The sequence below is a fragment of the Prionailurus viverrinus genome, chromosome D4 (assembly GCF_022837055.1).
Source record: "Prionailurus viverrinus isolate Anna chromosome D4, UM_Priviv_1.0, whole genome shotgun sequence".
NCBI lineage: Eukaryota > Metazoa > Chordata > Mammalia > Carnivora > Felidae > Prionailurus > Prionailurus viverrinus.
This window is the reverse complement of record NC_062573.1, coordinates 37290482-37313215: the sequence shown is the minus strand read 5'-3', so window position 1 is coordinate 37313215 and position 22734 is coordinate 37290482. Positions and strand designations below refer to the sequence as shown.

Below are 22734 nucleotides of genomic sequence, written 5' to 3'. Positions count from 1 at the left end.
GAGGAGAATGGTCAGCGGAGAAATGTGGCCATCTGGAAAGATGAATGTCCAGCAGTAAAGTGACAGAAAAAGTCCTTAGGAAGAAGGAAGGCTTACCTGAATCACAGTGGAAATAGAGAGGGTGGCCCTTTCCCTGACTGGTCCACCAGCTACACCACCAATGGAAAGCCTGGTCCAGTTAACCACACCCTGCCTGTGTCTGTGGGGCCCTCTATTATACAGGCTGGTGGTTAAGTAAATGAGTGTACGATCAGACAGCCTGGGTTGACTCCCACATCTATCATTTTCAGCACTGTGGACTCCTGAGCTTGTGCAACATGGCTAAACTTCAGTTTCCTCTTCTTTAAAAGGGGATATAATTAATTCTCTATCACATAGTATTTCTAATAGATTGAAATGCCATTATCCAAATAAAGCATGTGACAGAGCACCAGGCACAAATAGGTCTGTCATAAGTACTGGCTTTTAATTCTTATCATTAACACCGCTTTCTTGAACGCACTCATTCATGTGTGTCCCGTCCCTCTGGACAGAAAACTCTAGGCTTTCTGCTTTCCCTCTCTTAGAAAAACACTCCTAGTGGATTTCACCTGGCAGGCTTGTGATGGTGACAAAATGAGGCAGTGGGTGGAGAGAGGCTAACAGTGGGTCGGCCACCCTGGAGGTACTCTGCAATTGTCCATGATTAGTGAAAAGGCTGATCCACCTTAGCCATGCCCTGGCTGCCAGGAACAGCAGGCTTTCCCTCATCAGAGCTAATGCTCTGCACCTCCCTCCTGCCACCAGGCAGGGGAGACTTTCTGGACGGCAGGGGCTTGATTCAGGAAGTGTTTCCAGGGCCCAGAGGGAGAAGTTGGCGGGCAAGCCTGTGCTGATTAGACATTTATGCCTATTATTTGAGCTCTTCTCACAGCAGTGCCAGAAAACTCATCCTGAGTCAATGGGTGCTTTTTTAAATACCAAATATCTCCATTCTGATTTTCTTATGTAAGCACAATGTGTAGACTTGCCAGAAATGTTAAAAATAGACAACCAAAAATCAAAGAGAAAAAACCTTCTCATAGTTTCTAAATCAACCTTGCATGGAAACAGTTACCACACAAAAGTGGGATGGGGGTAATTTTTTCATTCATTTAGGGGAGTGGTTTTTGTTCTTCCTGTTTTTATTCTTTGGATAGTTGTATTTATTTTCCCCCACACTATTCTTTAATGACAAGTGAGGGTGGCCCACTCTTCTTAAAAACAATAAAAGCTAGAGGGGGCGGGGGGTGGGGGGAAACCTATAAACCTTCCAAAGGCATGGAGAACTTTTGCCCAGAGAAGTGAACGGCTCAAGTAAAGCCATGGAAAACAACTGTGGCCGCAGGCACTGGGCTGAGCCAAGCCCCTGTGGTGAGGACTCACTTTATTTCTGGTCCAAGCACAGAGTCCAGGAAGCCACATCCACTGACTTCCTTTTCATTTAAGATTCTACATTCATCAATATGTCTATTGAGAAGCCTCCATAAGAGATTTCCTCTTTGCTCTAAGAGAGAGGAGGAAAAACAGAAGCACAGTGACCATTCCTAGGAAAACAACACCCGCCCAGCAAGAGATCAAAACAGGTGTTTGTTACTACCTCCTACTCTATTTCCTTCTAACTGCATTTTATTCTTTAAAAGAAAAAAAAGGCAACTCACTGAGTTTTATTAGTGTTTGATTTTATATAAGTGCCAGATGACTCAAATTCCTTTTGGAAGAAGGTGGTGTAAGAATCTATAAAAACTCTGATAAGCAAAACTACAAACATTGCTTCCACCAACTTTAGTCAATTAAAAAAAATTCAAAGGCTTAATATAGTTGAAGACTGAAAAATTCAGAGTTCCACAAAGACAAAGCTGTCATATTAAAAAAAAAAAAAAAAGAAGAAAATCTAACAGCCACTTTAGCACATGTCAAATGCAGATTTTTATATAACTGATCAAGATACAATCATTTGCAAATATTTATATTTTAAATCACAAGATGGCTGTTTCCCCACTCCAGAGATTGTGAGTGATTATATAGTGAGCTGATCCTCGTTTGGTCTCCCCTAATTTTCCCTAACCCACCGTGGCTTCTAGAAAAAGACAAAAACCAACAGACCAAGCCAGTGGAGCCAAGGAGCCTTGATTTATTTCAGTTTTGAAAGGGTACTACAGTCAGATTCTCTTTTCTGTAGGGAATGCAATCCACACCACTGGGCTAGCTGTCCTGCACAGAATACACGTTTTTCTCATCTAGTGAAGTAATCTTGTGAAACGTGAGCACAACCTGTGAAGGCATCTGGGGGAGAGCAGAGGGGGAATGCGAGGTCGTGCTGGGACATGGAGTCATTCCACCTTCGGCAAGCCTCGCTCGCTCACTCGCTCTCTCAGCACTAGGCTTGCAGGAGGGCCCAGACAGGAAGGAGGCAGGGCCTTGACCTTCAACATTTCCAGTAAGCAAAGCTTTCCGTGCTGGCATCACAAGCCGAGATGGAAATGCTGCCCTGAGAGTGAGGTCCCTAAACTGATCCGTATCAGAGAGGACCCTGTGGCTTCTCGGGGCAACACGGGGACCAGAAGGTGGAAAATGGGGGCAGAGTAAAGGGAATTCCAGATCCTTCTCCACCCAAAGGGCTAGCCACAAACTGGAAAAGTAGATGATGGCCTCCATCAACATGATCCCTCAACATCATCATCTTACTCCAGTTCCACCCCTAACCCCACCTTGTTCACAAGAGGAAGGCATCCTGGCATCCATTTGGTAAGATGCCAACACAGCCTGAGCTTTCCAGCTAGGCACCTGACCTGATTGCAGCCACAGACTCTTGGAAGACCAATCCTTTCATTTTTATAATAGTCTAGCTTTAGGATGTATTTAATTTTATAAAGCCACCTCAAATTGTGTGGGAGGGAGACAAAGTAATTCTAATGATAATCTGCATTTCCTCCAACCATATCCCAGTAAACATAAGCAGGTCCTTGTAAGTAAAGGTGCTTTCTGACTAATAAAGAAATAAACGTACACCTCATTATTCCATGGCCTACCAGAAACTCCTGAGGACTGAGGATTTAGAAGAAATGATTCAAGTGGATTTTCCCTAGACCTCATCAGCCCAACCTACCTCTCTCTGATATTACTTTTTCATCCTCCTCACCAAGGCTGGCTGGAAACACCTCACCCAAGCCAGGAAATGAGTTAAGGCAATGACATTTTTTTTTAATGGCACAACCCAGGTCTGCATACCCTAGACTAGGTGCCATGATGATGGGGATGGCATGCACCTGCTGGTTAGAACCTTTCTATTCTTTCTGTTACAAGACCCACAGTTATTTCCTGTTCTGGGAAATTTTGGAGGGGCAAGAAAAAGAAGACAGCAAAGGAAGAGATGCTCATGACAAAATCTACCAAAGCCTCTTTGAGGACCTACAATCTCTCCTTCTTAGGAAATAGCAAACAGTCCTTTCAAAATGCGCCTTGAAATCTGGAGCAAAGCTTTTAAAAAGAAATCTCATGTTACACTTGAAAATTTAAAATACGTGTAACGTTTCCCTTAGCAAACCCACCTTAACAATCTATCAAAGGACACATATAGTGGACTATTGTGACAAGCAGATTGCTAGGAGGGTCCCCAACAATTTCTGCCTCCTGATATCTATGCCTCTTGAATCATCCTCTCTGTCTGAGTAAGGGCTGGACCTAGTGATTTACTTCTAGAGAATAAGACTTGGCAAGAGAGATGGGGAGCACTTCTGAGATTAGGTTATAGAAGATTGATTTGTCTTGCTTTCATATTCTTTCACTCTCTCTTGCCTGCTCACTTTGACGAAGCCAGCTGCCATGTGGTGAGCTCTTCTTTGAGGAAGTCCACATGACAAGGAACTGAAGGTGTCTTCCAATCAGTAGTCAGAATGAAGGCTCTCAGACCAACTGTCCACCAAGAACTGAAACCTGCCAACAACCATTGAGTAAGCTTAGGAGGAGATCCTTCCACATTGCACCCTTCAGATAACCGCAGCCCCAGCTTACCCTTTGGTTACAGCCTTGTGAGAGATCCTGAACTGGAGAACCCAGCTAAGCTGTGCCCTGATTCTTGACCCAAAGAAACTGAAAGACAATATATGTTGTTGTTTGTGAGCCACCAAATTTGGGGGTATTTTGTTATGTAGTAAGAGTAAATAATGTGGCTTTTAAGCATCAGTATTTGCAATTGCACACAAAAAAGGAAAACAACCCAAAAGTCCATTCAGGGGGAGCTAGTTCAATCAAGAGTGGTATATCCATATAAGAAACATTAGGCAGCCCTCAAAATATAATGAGATCAAAATTTTTGTATTGAGATGGAAAGATTAGTCCACAAAACTTAAAAAGCAAGTTGCAAAACAGTGTGAAACTTCTAAACATGTCAAACATCCAAATTTCCATTCCTGTAAATTCCACGCAAGCTCTGTATCCACTGTTCCCATCTCCAAAACTAGCAACTGGAGTTATCTAGTTGCTCCAGGCAAACAAACAAAAGCAAAGGGCAAAATATACACAATTAGTGAGAGGAAGAAGAGAGACTGTTCTACTCTCCTCTTTCCCTTCACTCCGGTCTCTAAGCTCTGTAAAGTCTTCCCATTACAGTCGCTATAAAACCAAATTTGCTATGTTGGTTCACAAAGACATAATTTACAGATCTGGTCTCTGGATACTTTTCCTTCGTCTATAATTCTTCCTCTCACTTACCTGCTCTATCCATGTTGGCCTTGATGTTTCTATAACACACCAAATTCACTATCATTTCAGGGCTGCATTAGGTTGCTAGGGCTGCCATAACAAAGTACCACAGACTGGATGGCTTAAATAACAGAAACTTATTGTCTCATGGTTTTGGAGGCTAAAAATCTAAAATCAAGGTGTTAGCATAGCTGTGCTCCTTTTGAAGGAGCTATGGAAGGATCTATTCTATGCCTCTCTCCTTGCTTCTGGCATTTTGCTAGCAATCTTCGATGTTCCTTGGCCTGCAGACACAGCACCTCAGTCTCTGACTTTATCTTCACATGGTGTTCTTGCTGTGTGTGTGTCTGTCTCTAAACTTCCCCTTTTTAAGAGGACATCAGTCTTAATGGATTAGGGGCCCATCCTACTCCAGTATGACCTCCTCTTAACTGATTATAACTGAAATGGCCCTATTTCCAAATTAGGTCACGTTCTGAGGTACTAGGGCTTAGGACTTCTATATATGAATTTGGGAGAGACATCATTCAACCCATAACAAGACCCTTTGCAATCACTGTTCCCTCTTCCTGGAAAGTTCTCCACCCAGTGTGGTTGCCCTGAGGATACACCTCACATAAGGAGCATAACTGGCCAAGAGTCGCAGCTGCTGTGCTCTGAAATCCATTTCTACTTTTGTGCCAAAGCCACGATTCCCACAATCTACTCCCAGTCAGTGGCTGATCATGGCAAGGGTACTATAAGGCAAGCTTGTTCCTGGGAGATGAAAAATTCACCTGACAGGTGTCTTTGGCTCAAGGACTCTCCCACAGCCTTGCCAAACACCCTAGAATGCTTCTACTCCATCTTCCTTCCTCTCCTCTGTCTTTCACTTGGGGTTCGACCTGAGTCACAATCTGAGGGCTCTCTTCCAGGCTCCCACCAGCTCCCCATTTTCTTTTGAAGTTGGAGAAGAGTACTCAAAAGGGCCATGCACTTTGTTGGATGCTCCACTGTAGCTGACTTGAAATTTTTAATATGTTATTTATGAAGAAGGGGACCCACATTTCATTTTGTACTGAAGACTGGTTTGGTTCACAGGGGTTGCCTTAATAAATTTATTGAAAAGCTAATCCATGACTTGGTTATGCTTCTTGTGGGGGCCCGGAATGCTACCCCAGATATCAGCATGACTCTTCACCACTTCATGTAAGCCTCTGGTCAAATGTCATCTCCTCAGAGAGGCATCTTTTGCCATCCTAAGTAAAGCACACTTGATCCAACCCAGTCTCCCTCTCTCTCTTCCCCATTATTCTGCCTTAGTTTTCTTCATAACTCTATCTGATTTTACTGTACCTTTTTATTGTTTGTTTTGTCTTTCCCTTGAGAATGTAAACTATAAAGGGACAAAGACTTTTTGTTTGTTTCTTATTATACCCCCATACCCATAACAAAGCCAGGCACATGATAGGTAGTCAATAATTAGTTTGTGAACAAATTAGTTTATAAAAAAAAAATGTCATACTGAACTCACCCAGCTCCTTATTCAGTTCTAAACATACAAAAAATGTAGCCCAATGTGAATCTCTTGAGAATGTACTTCACAGACCTAGACAATACAACTGTTTTTGTTTTTGTTTAAAAGACAGGCCAGAAATGAGGACAGACTCCAAAGCCAAAGTAGTAGGCATGACAGTAAATACTGCGATCCCTCAGAGGTGAGTTGAATCTGAATACAGCTGAGGCCAGGGCTGGTATTTTAATGTCCAGGTAAGGACAGGTGACATGGACCTGGGACTGTGCAAGGTAGGATTAATAAAATGAAAATAGGGCCAGAAAAACTACCACTGATCCCCAGTAGTTCAGGGAAGAGGCAAGTAAGTGTGTATTCTGCCCCAGTCTCAGGGTGAAAAAAAAATGTATCTAATGAAACAACAAGACACCAAGTCTGTGGCATGCACAAGTATGTGGCCTAAATTTACATTGTTTATATTGTGCAAGAATCCAGAGCTTCTAAATCACCATAAAAATGTTCCCAGGACCAGAGAAGTCTGTGTAGAAATAAACTCAAATTGCTCTGTAGAAATATTTTCCTAACTCAGGACTCACAAGACTCCCTCAGATTAAATAATTCCTGTTGAACAAACAAGACAAACAACCAGAGGGAGAGGCCACATTCACAATAAGCAGAAGAATTAGCACCCCAAGAGCTGGTGGTAATAGAATAATGTGATGGATATATAAGCTAATTATATTTATTTTTTAAATAAAAGATGGAATAAAAACTATCAAAAAAACCCCTCTATTAAAAAAGAAAGGCAAGATTTTTAAGAAAAAAGAATTTTAAGCATTAAAAATGTAACATTAAATTGAATATTAGATATAGCTGAAAAGAGAATTAGTATCATGGAAAATGGGTCTGAAGAAATTAATCATAATGTAGCAGAGAGAGAAAAAAGGAGATAGAAAAATATGAGAGGTTGTAAGACATGAAAAGTAGATTGAGAAAATAAAATATACATTTAATTGGCATTCTATGAGGAAGGAGTAGGAAACTGTGAGAGAAGCAATACTGAAATGATAATGGCTGAAAATTTAACAGAATTAAAGTAATGCCTATACTCTTTATTTGAAACATCACAAGTCTCAAGCAAGATTCAAAAGAAACACACACACACACACACACACACACACACACACACACACACCCCTGGATACCACTGTGGTAAAATGCAGAATACTGAACCAAGTTGTAAAAGAGAAAGTTGTAAAAGCAACCAGAGAGAAAAAGATGGGTTACCAACCAAATAATGTCAATAAGATTAACAGCAGACTTTTAATCAGGGCCATAGGGGCCAGAAGATAATGGAATAACATATTCAAAGTGGTAAAAGAAAATAGTTGTCAAATTAATACTCTAGGGGCGCCTGGGTGGCGCAGTCGGTTAAGCGGCCGACTTCAGCCAGGTCACGATCTCGCGGTCCGTGAGTTCGAGCCCCGCGTCAGGCTCTGGGCTGATGGCTCGGAGCCTGGAGCCTGTTTCCGATTCTGTGTCTCCCTCTCTCTCTGCCCCTCCCCCGTTCATGCTCTGTCTCTCTCTGTCCCAAAAATAAATAAACGTTGAAAAAAAAAAAATTAAAAAAAAAAAAAAAATTAATACTCTATATCTAACTGAATTACTGTTCAAATATGGGGCTGAAATAAAGACATATTCCTACAAAAAATAAGAGAATGTCCAATTCACAGATGGTCCCTGAAAAAAATATTAAATAATAATATATTTCAATATGAAGTAAACTGAGAAAAAAAGATAAATGATAATGAGCAAAGAAGCTAATAAACGTGATAGTAAATAAGTAAATACCAAATGTTTAAAACGTTTTCTTTTTAAAATTATGGGGTAGTTATAAACAACTCGGAAGTAAAATATTAGGTACAATAATATGGAAGGACAAGTACATTAAAATATTCCAAGGTCCTTGTATTGTTTGGTATGAGAATAGAGATTCTGAATACTTTTTTTTTAAATGTAAAGCTAGTCATGCATACTATAATTTTAGGGGAAGTGGCAATGGGGATGAGGGAGAAAAAAATGGAATGTGTAACTTCCAAAGTAGTAAAGTGGAGAAAAAGAAAAAAAAAATAATACCCAAATAAGACTTATACAGACAAATAAAACTGGAAAGAATGTGCCATTAGCAGATCCCCATTAAAGAAAATTTAAAGAATGTAATCCAAGAAAAAGACAATTGGTCATAGATGTAATACATATAAATGGAGATAAAAGAAGAAATTATGAAGATATAAGATACAAGATATAAGATCTCATGATATAAGAAAGACTTAAAAAGATACAAAATGGTAAATATATAGATAAATCAATACAAACATTGACTATATAAACAATAAGAGAAACGATGCCTTGTGGGCTTAAAAAGTACATAGATTTCTTTTTAGCACAGGAGTTGGTATGGCATAAACGGGAAGGGTTTTGTTCAGAGGAAGATAAAGATATTAAACACTTTAGAATATGGTACGTTAAAGATACATGCTAGGTAGGGGCGCCTGGGTGGCTCAGTTTTAAGCGTCCAACTTCGGCTCAGGTCATGATCTTGTAGTTTGTGAGTTCGAGACCCGCATCAGGCTCTGTGCTGACAGCTCAGAGCCTGGAGCCTGCTTCGGATTCTGGGTCTCTCTCTCTCTCTGCCCCACCCCTGTTCATGCTCTGTCTCTGTCTCTCAAAAATGAATAAATTTAAAAAAAACTTTTAAAGATACATGCTAGGTTAACCACTGAAAGAATGAAAAGATAATACAACTTTCGAAGTGTACAGGAAAAAAAGTGGAGTGAGAGAACAAACCCAATAAACCCAAAAGAAGACAAGAAAGGAGACAAGAAACATAGAAACTGTAGGACAAATAGAAAGCACAAAAGACTTTGGCAGACATGAATTAAAATATATCAGTAATGATAACAAATGTAAATCCACCAAATGCTCCAGGTAAAAAATGGTAACAAGGTCAAATACCTCCTGGGGCAGGTTAGGCCACATAAATGAGTAAACAGCTGGTATAAGAAAGCAACAACTCAAATGAAATGTCTTCTCAGGGCCAAGGAGGCAATGGGGTGTAGTGGAGCCTGCAGTAAACTGGTGAGTGAATTTGTGTAAAAAAGGCAGCTCTCACAGTTTATTGCCACGTGGGAACACAAACCCAGTGTCATGCAGGTCAACCTTTTCAAACAAAGCTGGAAATCCAGTTTTGTGGCATATCTGATTTTTAAACTCAGGGTACTGATTTTTTTTAAAGCAAATACTAAAAAACAAGAGGAAAAGAAAATGCTATCATACCAGTGGATGGAAGGAAAAAAGATAAAATAAAACAAAGAAGCAAAAAGCATGGTAAACAAAGTGCAAAGACAGGAACATAAAAGAAAACAGGAATGACCCTTGCAAAGCTTTGCAACAAGAATGGAAGTGACGGTTTATACTAAAACACCAACGGGATCCACACCCTGTAATTTCCACCCTGTTCAACCTTATCATTTGGCTGAAGAGAACTAACATTAAAGGATGGGAAAAACACCGAATAATCCAAACATAAAGTACATGGAGCCCAGTGGTCACTCAAAATTCAAAATAACGTCTGGATGTTTGTTCCCATCGGTTCTGCTTATACCAAGTCTCCTCTGGGGGTTTCCTGGATACCTGGGCTTATCCAGCTGTTAATAAAAAAAGTGATGTTAAATGATACCTGCAAGGAGGGAGAGGAGGAAGCTGAGAAAGGAAAAGAAGAACCAACAGTACTCTGAGTCTACTATTTGAGCCGGTTCCTGGAATGCCAGTTCTTCCCCAGGGCCTAGGAGGTAAGGTCCCACGTGTTCAGCACAGCCTACAAGGCCATTCAGACTGGGTCCATCTGAGCCTCTGCCTTTACATCTCTACCCAGGCAGGTGCCCCTGCCAGGATGTCTGCACTCCCCCTCCACACTTCAGACCAATTCCATCCCAAGTGAAGCATTCTGTAAACACTGCTTGAGGTTCCAGACAAAACCCCTATATGAGGAATGCACCACATGGCTATTTTTAAACTCAGGTAGGATCTGCAAAAATATATGTAATGAGACAAAGAAAATTGTACTCATGATAATTCCAGAAGGCATGAGGGATAAGTGGGTTGGCCTGATGGGGCTGTTCCAGGCAAGGGATGCAGCCATGATGGGGACTGGACTCTTTTCCTGGAGGGTCTACCATGTGAAGAGGCATCCTGCCAAAGCTGTCTTACCCACTGCAAAACAGGGTCCTAGTGTCTATGATCTATCTCTTTATGGGGTGTACATAAAGATGTGAAGGCTTAAAAGAGATTACTGTCTCCAGAATGCAAACAGAACAACTTAAAATTGACATACATATAATGTTTATATCCTTCATTATTAAATCTAATATTCAAAGGTATTTTATTCTATTTGAAAACAATTGGTAGGTCAATTTTTCTCACTTTTTAACAACACATGACTGAATAACTCCCGAGAAATCAGAGCCAATCAAAACTGAATGAGTAACTTATAGTCAATTTCAAGAGCAAATTATAAAAATGCTTCTCATTTCTTGCCACAAAAAAAATTACATTTAATGTGGCGTGTGGGTGTATGTTGATATGTTCGGTATGTGTGTGGGCAGAAGAAGACCCGGAGCCTCAGAAAGTCATAAAGACCAGGACCTGGGTACAGCTGGAGCGACAGGGAGGGCCAGTAGAACGTGAGGTGGTGCAGAGGGCATGGCTGAGGTGGCCCCTCCCCTCCTCTCAAGAAATCATTACTGAAACTATAGATCCAGGAAGATGTTGATTCCTTGTGGATGTTGAAAGAGCACTTAGAGTCCAGGTTGGATTCTGAGTCAAGTGAGAAGGCTGCACATTCAGGAGCAGGGGCAGAGAAACAAACAAAAGGTGGACCAGAGCAGGGATGAGGGGAACAAAGAAGCAAAAGAGTGTGCAGAGCAGGGGTGAGGGGGACAAAGAAGCAAAAGGAGGGGCAGAATAGAGATGAGAGGGGCAGGGAAGCAAAAGGGTAGCCAGAGCAGGGGTGAGGGGCTATATTGAACTTGCAGCACCAGGAACTGGGGTTTAGACCAAATTCTACATAAGTCTTTCAGGGGCAGGGATGCCCCAAGTGAGAGATGTTACCTGCATTTCATAACATACACTTTTCTAAAAAATGCACAACCTGTCAAGATTGTCTGAGGCTAAGGATGGCTGAAAACAGAAATTATAAGAATCCATCACAAGGGCTCCCTTCAAAGATGAACATTTGTTAGGAGAGAAGAAGAAAGGCTACTCACATGCTGCCCAGAAAATCTTGATCCTACAAGGTCTTCCAGGGTTTCCTCGAAAGTCTGCTGCCTACCAGGTGGGGGTGAGAAGTTAGTCTCTGTGTTTTTAGTTATAACGGACCGATATTAAAACAAAAGAAACAAAACAAATCCGGGTGGGACAGGAAACCATAGGAAGTGCACATTTCTCCTGTACAAAGCTGATGGGTGGGAAGCAGTAAGCAGAGAGCTAAGTCTATTATTTTCAGCTTATTTCAACTTTAAATGAAAAAGCAGTTAGCCTTACTTTAGCCTACTTTTTTATTACAAAGTTAGCCTCCAACTTTGAAGTCACTCTAATGCATCTGCATTAAAAGGTCACCATAAAATCTCCATAGGCAGTGGTCCCGGGATGATTCCCTTCTGCTGCATTTCAGGTCTGCCTGCCTGCAGACCTGCTCTTATGCACCTGCACCTGCCCTGTGGATGTGAAGGTTGCACAGATCGACTCCTCTGACTCCACCTGTTCATCTCATCTGTCTCTCTCCTATTCCCTCTCTCTCTCTCTCTCTCTCTCTCTCTCTCTCACACACACACACACACACACACACACACACACACACACAGAGCTCAGGATTCCACTCATTCCTGGGCTATTCTGTAGGTGCTCATATCCAGGCATCAGGCTTACCAGGGTACAAGCCAGTAAATTACATCCACACAGCCAGGTCCAGGTACCCACGCTGGATAAGCTAGTCTGTGACTCTGAGACACTCAGTGGCAGTGACCATTATACTTCAGTTAATAGAAACTTGACTCCTAGCCTTTAACTCTGACAACACATCAACCACCCTGGAAAACTGGCCTTGCCACTATTTTTAAATAGACCGCTCATCTAAGCTAAACTAGCAGTTCTCATTGCCAGGTGGATGGTTTCAACAAAATATCTCACTGGCATCCAATCTAAATATTGATAAAAATAACTAACAATAAGGGTCATAGCAAATACTTCTATATATGAATTACTCTATACTACTAATTATTGCCAACCATATAAATACCAACTTTCTAAGGTGATGTTCAAGCCTATTTACAATAAGAGGGTCAAAAAACTACATTTAATTTGCCCAATCAGTATTTCTTGAGCACCTGCTACAGCAGGCTGGGTTTGCCGTAGTGAACAAAATAGACATGATTCTTACCTTAATGAGCTTAGAGTCTGGTGGAAGAGAAGCCATTAAGCACACACACATACACACATACAAAGTATAGAGTTACAAATGGTATGTGTGCTAAGAAAAATAAGAGCAGGTATTCTAAGAGCAGACAATAGGCAAGGGCTAGTTTAGATGGAGAGCCTAGGGCTCTGTTTCAGATTCAGTGCCTCGCTAAGCATCATGGAGGCAATGAATGGAAATAATTTACAGTATCTTGGGCAGTCATGTCCCAAATGAACAGAAGCATAACTGGATCAAGCAAAATTCATGCTGGTCCTGTGGCATCCAAGAGTCAGGGTTTCTTATTTGATAATAACTTTGCCTGGCATTCAAGGCTCCACATTCTGACTATAACCTATTTTTCCAGCTTTATATTAGTTCTGCTCTTCTAGAGGCAAGGGGCAGAAGTCACCTAGGCTAGTGTAAGGGGAGAGTGGTGCTTTTAAGAATGTAAAGGCAATAGGGGCACCTGGGTGGCTCAGTCAGCTACATGTTAGACTCCTGGTTTCAGCTCAGGTCATGATATTGTGGTTCATGAGTTTGAGCCCCACATTGGCATGGAGCCTCACTGGGATTTTCTCTCTCTCTCTCTCTCTCTCTCTCTCTCTCTCTCTCAAACTTAAAAAAAAAAAAAGAATGTAAAGGAATAAGGAAAACATGAGTTTCATATGGATTTAAACAGGAGATAAAATAGGATTTGGCTTTGTGTGAACTCACGTGACAGCCAAAGCAGCTAAGGGTCCTTACTATTGGGAGACAATTCTCCATGGTGTTTCTGTGAGTCTTATATCAGACTATCTTTTCTGGGATGTTTGCCATAGCAAACAGCCTAGGAAACTAGAGATGGTAACCCTCTCCAGATCACAGAGCACATTTGTTTCCTGATTATCGCAGTAAAGACCCCAGCCCAAAGATCTGTTTACATTCTAGAGTAATAAATATAATGGCACTGTTTCTGGAAAGGAGGATGGGCAGGTCTCTCCATAAAACTGGGGGTTTCCTAAGCTCAGTGTTGCTCACCTGTGAAACAGACCTTTGTGTGCACAGGGCCCACCTGGGCTCATGTCCATATCACCCCATGGGACCCGGGTCAGGGGTGGAGGGCGAGAACTGATGTGAACATAAAGCTCATACTGCCTAATGTACCATGAATAATATGCTCTATAGATGCACTTGGGCTCATTGGTCTGGTCAATCAATTACGTTCCCACTCTAAGCTGCTACTCAGGGATTGCTTGATCACTTGACCCGTAGGAGCAAGAGTTTGGTGGCCATCACTCTTGTGTCTGCTATTAAAATGCCTCAACCATTTCTACAGGTTCCCCATGTTTATCTTTCTTGCCCTGATGCTATGTATCTTTTTATCTGCCTTCTATGGTGGTTTCTGCCTTGTCTTAAATTGGTTTGCTCATGGCCTCTTATATGCATGCTTTAGCTTTTCCTCCTATCTACTAATCTTTACTTCCACATGAGAGAAATGACCTATTGAGCCAGGCTGTCTCAGACTGGACAGAGATATCCAAGTCAGGTCAGTCCATAAATCTGTCACTATGCAGAGTGGCTTCTCTTGGATCCAGTGAAAATTATGTGCCTGCTCTCAGCCTCACACCTGCCCGCCCATACTTTGCTCTACATTGCCCCTTGGAATGGAAGTCTGCAAATGATTCTCCCAACCTCTCTTAATAAGTTGGTTTCCTATCATATCGTGGTAGGGATGGGAGGCAGAAGACGAAGAGTATCAGGTGGAATAAAGACAAAACCTTCCTTTGTTTAGCTCTAGATTGTGGCAGCTGCTGTAGTAGCAGCAAGAGTTGGGTGATCCAGAAATCTAATCTCAGCATTCAGCCCAGAAGACACCATGGTACACCGCAGACTTAATTTTTTAAACAGAGATTCAAGATTGGTGTCACATCTGTAGAGGGTTCATGATGAGCCCATTGAGTAGCCCTGACTCAATCACACAGAACCCCATGAGATTGTGGTCAGCTCACAGTGGGAAGTGCGATTTATATGACGCACATTTCAAGGCTGTCTGTGCCGGCCTATCTTGTGCAGGGCTGAAAGGGCTGAAAGGGTTGAAAGGACCAGTACAGGGTTATAACCATCCCATGGCAGGGGCTCAAAATTGTTCCTACTTATTCTGGAAGGATTGGTAACTTGTACAGACTACAAGGGTGAGACATGATTGTTTCAAATGTCTGGTGGAGATTTTAGATGATTTTGGTTCCCATCCTCCTTTCAGAAAATTTGGATGTTACCACCAGGTTTTCTTTCCAGCCATTCTGGGCTTATTTTTCAGCTTTTCTCTGCTGTTTCACACTCACACGTTATCTTTCTGCTCTAGCACAGCCTCTGTCAACAGTATTCCCTTTTGCTTCTCTTGGGCCGTCCCTCTCTTTCACTTGTGGCTTTCTTCCCTTGTCATTTAAGCTTTCTCAGCTATGCACAGAAATCCAACAGAAGCCTTTTGTGTGGGGGATTCCCTCCATCCCAGGCAGTTCTGAAAGTGGCAGGTGCCTCTGCAAAGGCTTCTGTCAGCCCTTAGACCTACACCCAGCAGCTGCTAGTCCTGGGCTCTCACTCTTAAAAGCAGTAGAATGGACTTAAGTCAAAAACAAGCATGGTGGGGTTAACTCTGTCATCTTGAACTCAAGCCATTTTTGCTTTGAAACTTTCCTAAAAACACGAAGCTCATTTCTCTGACCATGGGAAGAGAGAAAGACTATGTTACTGGTATAGAATTCTGCTTACACTGGAGGTGGTGAGGCATGGATTTCCCTAATCAGCAGATAGATGTAAACTGTATACATGGGTGGGGTGGGGGTTGGGAAGTGGTTTGCAGGGTGCCAGAGCTGTAAGTAAAAACACAAATTTCCCAGCTGGGAATAGGCCCCTGAAAAGGGAACTGCCACACCTGATAAGAAAAGAATCTATTTCCTTTTTGACCAGGAAGGCATTAAGGCTGTTAGCACACAACGAATCACGTCCATCTATAAAGGAACATGCAGACTAGATTCTCAACACTATCAACACAGACGTATCTCTAAAACAGTCATGTAAGTTTTAAAAATACCTAAAAATACGTTTGATGTTGTTTATGGATTCAGTCATATATATAGTAAAAGTTAAAAAAATATGCAGAGGGGCCAACATGGTGGAGAAGTAGGGGGATCCACACTTCCCGTGTCTCTCAAACAAAGAAGTGCAGAAGCCAAAGGACTTTGAGCACCAGAGCCTGAAAGGAAAAAAAAACTGGGGGAGATAAAAAAAAAAAAAGGCCGCGTGGGCACAGAGGGGAGGGACCCCCTTCTACGGACAGACAACGGGAAGAAAAAGAGCGCTAGTGAAGTGTAGGACCATATCTGGACAGGAGAAAGACCTCGGACCTAGACTGAGAGGGATCCGATCTCTAACTGTGGGGCTTTCTTCAAAGCCAGCTCCCTGTTCATGCACTGGGGAGGAGGGGAGCCAGCCCTGGGTGTGGTTGTAGGTCAGAGGCTCAGTCCGCAGTTGGAAAGAGTGGTTCCCTCTCTGGAGGGCTATGAGATAGTACAAAACCTGCCTGCGTCCGCCACCCCTGGGCACAGCGGCTGGGCAGAGGCTGCAGTCTGCAGGAGGAAAAGGCCGCCGTCTCCCTGGAGTGCTGTGGGAGAAGACAAAGCCTGCCTGTGTCTGCCTGCATCCACAAGGGCAGCGGCTCAGTCCGCAGTAGGAGGACTACACTAAGGACCACACTAAGAGGCGCTTCCCCGGTGTGAGCGCGCAGAGAGCGGGACTTTGAATCCTAGCCAAGCGCAGAGTCAGGGGAGTTGTCAGAGCGAGAAGGACCGCCTGTCTGTGCCCGCGGCACAGTAAGGATGACTCAAACGGAGTCCACCAGGTCTGGCTCTGTGGAGAAGAGACTGCGGGATCACCATTTCCCCCCCACACACCACCATTACCAAGGTGGGGCCTCAGGGATCACTCCTGGGGCCCATAGTGGGGGTGGGTCCTGAAAACGCCAAACCACACCCCTTTGCAGTGGGTAACTGCATACCCACCGGAGCAGCACAGACCCGGTGGACAGCTACTACCTACAAGCAATGCAGCATTGCCTGGATTAACTCTAGGTCGATTCTGGATATATAGATACATTCTACCCCACCCCACCCCACTTCTCCTCCTTATCTCTTCCCTCCCCTAGGCTGGTTACTCTGGTTGTTGGTCTGTCTCAACAAATGTATTTAATCCATTGTCTTGATACATGTTCTACACCTCCTTCTTTATACTCCTTTCTCTCTCTGGAATAATCAAGGCATATAGTTTCTCTTTCTGAGTAACTTTATCTTTGTTTCCTTTTCCCCCGCCTCCTTCTTTATTTTCCTTTCTCTCTCTCTGTATTAAGCCTTTTAGTCTCTCTGCCTAATCAATGCTTATTTTTTCTCCCCACCCCCACCCGGCTCCTGTCATTTCTCTCATTGTATGTGCCCTTCCATCAGCACAGCCTCCACCCTCTTCTTTGCTTGTAGTCTGTGTTTTTGGGTTTTTTGTTTTTAGTCTTTGGTTTTCTGTTTTGTTTATTTGTTTGTTTGTGTTATTTGTGTGTTTGTGTGTTTTTGTCTCCTGTTTGTCTATCTGTTTTCCTTTACAGGCCTACTCCAAGGAACAAATCAAAGTGCACCTGGTGGAGGGTCCAAAATATCACTACTAGTAGGATAATAAAATAACCAAGGTCACAACAACAGAGAGCAAGTAACAACCTCCAAAAGAACACCTCCTGAAGGCCCAGGCCCTGGACAGTGTATGACCCTCCTTTAATACAGCGGGGCTTGCAGGTGCAGAGCACACAACAAGCTTTTAAAATGCATAAGGGACAGAAAACTAGCCAAAATGACGAAACGGACGAATTCTCCTCAAAAGAAATTCTAAGAAGTAGCAACAGCTAACAAATTGATGAAAATCGATTTAAGCAATATAACGGAACAAGAATTTAGAATAATAGTCATAAAATTATTTACTGTGCTGGAAAAAAGCATAGAGGACAGCAGAGAATCTACTGCTACAGAGATCAAGGGACTAAAAAATAGTCATGATGAATTAAAAAATGCTATAAATGAAGCAGCCATAGCACGGATTGAAGAGGCAGAGGGGAGAACAGGTGAATTAGAAGATAACTTATGGAAAAAGAGGAAGCTGAGAAAAAGAGAGATAAAAAAATCTAGGAGTATGAGGGGAGAATTAGAGAACTAAGAGATGCAATCAAATGGAACAATATCCATATCACAGAAATTCCAGAAGAAGAAGAAGAAGAGAGAGAAAGGGGCTGAAGGTGTACTTGAACAAATCATAGCTGAGAACTTCCCCGATCTGGGGAAGGAAACAGGCATTGAAATCCAAGAGGCACAGAGAACTCCCTTCAGACGTAACTTGAATCGATCTTCTGCACAACATATCATACTGAAACTGGCAAAATGCAAGGATAAAAAGAGAATTCTGAAAGCAGCTCGGGATAAACGGGCCTTAACATACAAGGGCAGACACAAAAGGGTAGTAGCAGACCTATCTACTAAAACTTGGCAGGCCAGAAGGAATGGCAGGAAATATACAATGTGATGAATGGAAACATATGCAGCCAAGAATCCTTTACCCAGCAAGTCTGTCATTCAGAATAGAACGAGAAATAAAGGTTTTCCCAAACAAACAAAAACTGAAGGAATTCATCACCACTAAACCAGCCCTCCAAGAGATCCTAAGGGGGATTCTGTGAGTGAAATGTTGCAAGGACCACAAAGTACCAGAGACATCACTACAAGCATGAAAGCTACAGACATCACAATGACTCTAAACCCATATCTTTCAATAATAAATGCTGAATGTAAATGGACTAAACGCTCCAACAAAAAGAAACAGGGTATCAGAATGGATTAAAAAAAAACATCCATTTGCTGTCCATAAGAGGTTCATTTTAGACCTGGGGACACCTTCAGATTGAAAGTGAGGGGATGGAGAACTATCTATCATGCTACTGGAAGTCAAAAGAAAGCTGGAGTAGCCATACTTACATCAGACAAACTAGACTTTAAATTAAAGGCTGTAACAAGCGATGAAGAAGGGCATTATATAATAATTACAGGGTCTATCCATCAGGAAGAGCTAACAATTATAAATGTCTATGCACTGAACACAGCAGCCCCCAAATATATAAAACAGTTAATCACAAGCATAAGCAACCTTATTGATAAGAATGTGGTAATTGCAGGAGATTTTAATACTCCACTTACAACAATGGATAGAACATCGAGACAGAGAATAAATAAAGAAACAAGGGCCCTGAATGATATATTGGATCAGATGGACTTGACAGATATATTTAGAACTCTGCATCCCAAAGCAACAGAATATACTTTCTTCTCAAGTGGACATGGAACATCTATCTCCAAGATAGATCACATACTGGGTCACAAAACAGCCCTTAATAAGTATAAAAGAACTGAGATCATACCATGCACACTCTCAGATCACAATGCTATGAAACGTGAAATCAACCACAGGAAAAAGTCTGGAAAACCCCCAAAAGCATAGGTTTTGAACATTTAAGCATGAGGTTAAAGAACATCCTACTAAAGAATGAATGGGTCAACCAGGCAATTAGAGAAGAAATTACAAGATATATGGAAACAAATGAAAATGAAAATACAACAATCCAAACGCTTTGGGATGCAGCAAAGTCAGTCCTGAGAGGAAAATACATTGCAATCCAGGCCTATCTCAAGAAACAAGAAAAATCCCAAATACAAAATCTAACAGCACACCTAAAGGAAATAGAAGCAGAACAGCAAAGACGTCCCAAACCCAGCAGACGAAGAGAAATAATAAAGATCAGAGCAGAAATAAACAATATAGAACCTAAAAAAAACAGTGGAGGAGATCAATGAAACCAAGAGATGGTTTTTTAATTTTTTTTTTTTCAACGTTTATTTAGTTTTGGGACAGAGAGAGACAGAGCATGAACGGGGGAGGGGCAGAGAGAGGGAGACACAGAATCGGAAACAGGCTCCAGGCTCCGAGCCATCAGCCCAGAGCCTGACGCGGGGCTCGAACTCACAGACCGCGAGATCATGACCCGGCTGAAGTCGGACGCTTAACCGACTGCGCCACCCAGGCGCCCCAAGAGATGGTTTTTTGAAAAAATAAACAAAAATGATAAACCCCTAGCCAGGCTTCTCAAAAAGAAAAGGGAGAGGACCCAAATAGGTAAAATCATGAACGAAAATGGAATTATTACAACCAATCCCTCAGAGATACAAGCAACTATCAGGGAATACTATGAAAAATTACATGCCAACAAATTGGACAACCTGGAAGAAATGGACAAATTCCTAAACACCCACATACTTCCAAAATTCAAATGGGAAGAAACAGAAAATTTGAACAGACCCATAACCAATGAAGAAATTGAATCAGTTATCAAAAATCTCCCAACAAATAAGAGTCCAGGACCAGGTGGCTTCCCTGGGGAATTCTACCAGACACTGAAAGCAGAAATAATACCTATCCTTCTCAAGCTGTTCTAAAAAATAGAAAGGGAAGGAAAACTTCCAGATTCATTCTATGAAGCCAGCATTACTTTGATTCCCAAACCAGACAAAGACCCAGCAAAAAAAGACAACTACAGGCCAATATCCCTGATGAATATGGATGCCAAAATTATCAACAAGATACTAGCAAATCGAATTCAACAGCATATAAAAACAATTATTCACCATGATCATGTGGGATTCATTCCTAGGCTGCAGGGCTGGTTCAACATCCACAAATCAATCAATGTGATACATCACATTAATAAAAGAAGAGATAAGAACCATATGATCTGGTCAATAGATACAGAAAAAGCATTTGACAAAATTCAGCATCCTTTCTTAATAAAAACCCTCAAGAAAGTCAGGATAGAAGGAACATACTTAAACATCACAAAAGCCATTTATGAAAAGCCCACAGCTAATATCGTCCTTAATGGGGAAAAAAATGAGAGCTTTCCCCCTGATATCAGGAACACGACAGGGATGTCCACTCTCACTGCTATTGTTTAACATAGTGTTGGAAGTTCTAGCATCAGCAATCAGACAACAAAAGGAAATCAAAGGCATCAAAATTGGCAAAGATGAAGTCAAGCTTTCACTTTTTGCAGGTGACATGATACTATACATGGAAAACCTAACAGACACCACCAAAAGTCTGCTAGAACTGATACATGAATTCAGCAAAGTTGCAGGATACAAAATCAATGTACAGAAATCAGCTGCATTCTTATACACTAATAATGAAGCAACAGAAAGACAGCTAGATAAAGCAACTGATTCCATTCACAACTGCACCTAGGAAAATACCTAGGAATAAACCTAACCAAAGATGTAAAATACCTGAAACTATGCTGAAAACTATAGAAAGCTTATGAAGGAAATTGAAGAAGATACAAAGAAATGGAAAAACATTCTGTGCTCATGGATTGGAAGAATAAATATTGTTAAAATGTCAATACTACCCAAAGCAATCTACACATTCAGTGCAATCCCAATCAAAATTGCACCAGCATTCTTCTCGAAGCTAGAACAAGTAATCATAAAATTTGTATGGAATCACAAAAGACCCCAAATAGCCAAAGTAATATTGAAGAAGAAGACCAAAGTGGGAGGCATCACAATCTCAGATTTTAGCTTCTACTACAAAGCTGTAATAATCAAGACAGCATGGTATTGGCACAAAAACAGACACATAGACCAATGGAATAGAATAGAAACCCCAGAACTAGACCCACAAAAGTATGGCCAACTAGTCTTTGACAAAGCAGCAAAGAATATCCAACGGAAAAAAGACAGACTCTTTAACAAATGGTGCTGGGAGAACTGGACAGCAACATGCAGAAGAATGAAACTGGACCACTTTCTTACACCATTCACAAAAATAAACTCAAAATTAATGAAGGACCTGACTGTGAGACAGGAAACCATCAAAACCCTAGAGGAGAAAGCAGGGAAAAACCTCTCTGACCTCAGCCGCAGCAAAGCAATTTCTTACATGACACATCTCCAAAGGCAAGGGAATTAAAAGCAAAAATGAACTATTAGGACCTCATCAAGATAAAAAGCTACTGCGCTGCAAATGAAACAATCAACAAAACTAAAAGGCAACCAATGGAATGGGAAAAGATATTTGTAAATGATATCAGATAAAGGGCTAGTATCCAATATCTATAAAGAACTCACCAAACTCCACACTCAAAAAACAAATAATCCAGTGAAGAAATGGGCAGAAGACATGAATAGACATTTTTCTAAAGAAGACATCCAGATGGCTAACAGGCACATGAAAAGATGCTCAACGTCACTCCTCATCAGGGAAATACAAATCAAAACCACATTGAGATACCACCTCATGCTGGTCAGAGTGGCTAAAATGAACAAATCAGGAGACTATAGACACTAGAGAGGATGTGGAGAAATGGGAACCCTCTTGCACTGTTGGTGGGAATGCAAACTGGTGCAGCTGCTCTGGAAAACAGTGTGCAGGTTCCTCAAAAAATTAATAGAGAGATCTACCCTATGACTTGGCAATAGCACTGCTAGGAATTTACCCAAGGGATACAGGAGTGATGATGCATAGGGGCACTTGTATCCCAATGTTTATAGCAGCACTTTAAACAATAGCCAAATTATGGAAAGAGCCTAAATGTCCATCAGCTGAAGAATGGATAAAGAAGATGTGGTTTATATATACAATGGAATACTACTTGGCAATGAGAAAGAATGAAATCTGGTCATTTGTAGCAATGTGGATGGGACTGGAGAGTATTATGCTAAGTGAAATAAGTCAGGCAGAGGAAGACAGATACCTCATGTTTTCACTCACATGCGGATCCTGAGAAACTTAACAGAAGACCATGGGGGGAGGAGCAGGGGGAAAAAAAAAGTTACAGAGAGGGAAGGAGGCAAACCATAAGAGACTCTTAAATACTGAGAACAAACAGGGTTGA

The 22734-nt window shown here is 41.7% G+C and overlaps 1 protein-coding gene across 6 annotated transcripts in view; it reads right to left on the bottom strand.

The window, feature by feature from the left end:
• MOB3B (MOB kinase activator 3B) overlaps positions 1 to 22734 on the bottom strand; it is a 202471-nt gene that overhangs the window by 138419 nt on the left and 41318 nt on the right. Inside the window, exons 1-2 of one of the 6 annotated variants that reach the window (XM_047831021.1) lie at positions 11539 to 11557; positions 3825 to 3954 (exon numbers count right to left, since the gene is read on the bottom strand). The exons of 4 other annotated variants lie outside the window; for them this stretch is intronic. The gene's annotated coding sequence lies outside the window, so the exon portion shown is untranslated. Of the gene's footprint in view, positions 1 to 3824; positions 3955 to 11538; positions 11634 to 22734 lie in introns of those variants that run through there. One more of the 6 variants, XM_047831023.1, reaches the window with a different exon arrangement.